The 1,292-nt window shown below is 35.8% G+C and overlaps 1 non-coding gene across 1 annotated transcript; it reads right to left on the reverse strand.

The window, feature by feature from the left end:
- Window positions 1-623: 623 nt before the first annotated feature.
- On the reverse strand, window positions 624-732 carry LOC129514304 (U6 spliceosomal RNA). Its single transcript, XR_008665379.1, has one exon. It is a non-coding gene; the product is annotated as a U6 spliceosomal RNA (small nuclear RNA).
- Between the last annotated feature and the right edge of the window lie 560 nt (window positions 733-1,292).

Below are 1,292 nucleotides of genomic sequence, written 5' to 3' on the forward strand. Positions count from 1 at the left end.
CTCCATGTTGATTTCTTTTTTTTTTTCTTTGTGGTAGTGGGCTTTTTATTTTATGTATTTTTTAAAGATTTTATTTATTTATTTATTTATTTATTTATTTGGGAGAGAGAGAGAGAGAGAGCACGCACAAATGGAGGGGAAGGGCAGAGGGAGAGGGAGAATCAGACTCTCCTCAGAGCAGGGAGCCTGATGAGGGCTTCAATCCCAGGAGATCATGACCTGAGCCAAGTCAGATGCATAACGGACTGAGTCACCCAGATGCCCCATTATTATTTTTATTTTTAAAAATGTTATTATTTTTATTTTTTCCAATTTTATTGAGATATAATTGACATTGTGTTAGTTTCAGGTGAACAACATAATGATTTGAATATGTATGTATTGGGATCCCTGGGTGGCTCAGCAGTTTAGCATCTGCCTTCAGCCCAGGGCATGATCCTGGAGTCCCAGGATCGAGTCCCACATCAGACTCCCTGCATGGAGCCTGCTTCTCCCTCTGCCTGTGTCTCTGCCTCTTTCTCTCTCTCTCTGTCTCTCTCTCATGAATAAATAAATAAGATTAAAAAAAAGAATATGTATGTATTGCAAAATGACTACCACAATAAGTTTAGTTAACACCCATCATGAAAATATGGAACCTCATGAATTTACAGATTGTGTTTGTACAAGGCCTATGCTAATTTTCTCTGTTATCATTACATTTTTAGTATATGTGCTGCTGAAGGGGAGCAGTGATATGATTTTTTTAATAAGTAAAAACAGTGCCGTAATTCAAAAGTCAAAATCACATGAAATGGTAACTCAGAGAAATTTTCTTCAATCCCCATATATAACAAATTGTATTAGATTCTGGTTTATCCTTTCTTAATTGCAAAAATAAGCAAATACATACATATGTCCTCATTTTGCCTTCTTTTTAATTCAGATGGTAGTATGTAGTATATACTTCTTTGCATCGTATTCTTTTCAATTCCTATTGTCCTATATATTATATATACAAGACTTTCATAGCAATAATTTTTCTCTATGTGGTCTATTGTACTCATTTTCTCAAATATATTTTTACTTACTTTAATTATAGTTTGTTGTTGTTGTCATTTTTAAGTAGACTCCACATCCAGCCTGGTGCTCAAGGTGGGACCTGAACTCACAAGCCCTAGATCAAGACCTGAGCTGAGATCAAGAGTTGGATGCTTTAACCAACTGAGCCACCTCGGTACCCCTTTAATAGTTAGTTTTGTATTAAAGCTAAAATAAAGGGCATATGGGTGGCTCAGTAGATGAATGTCTGC

Source organism: Nyctereutes procyonoides, unplaced genomic scaffold (genome assembly GCF_905146905.1).
Source record: "Nyctereutes procyonoides isolate TBG_1078 unplaced genomic scaffold, NYPRO_anot_genome, whole genome shotgun sequence".
NCBI classification, from domain to species: Eukaryota; Metazoa; Chordata; class Mammalia; order Carnivora; family Canidae; genus Nyctereutes; species Nyctereutes procyonoides.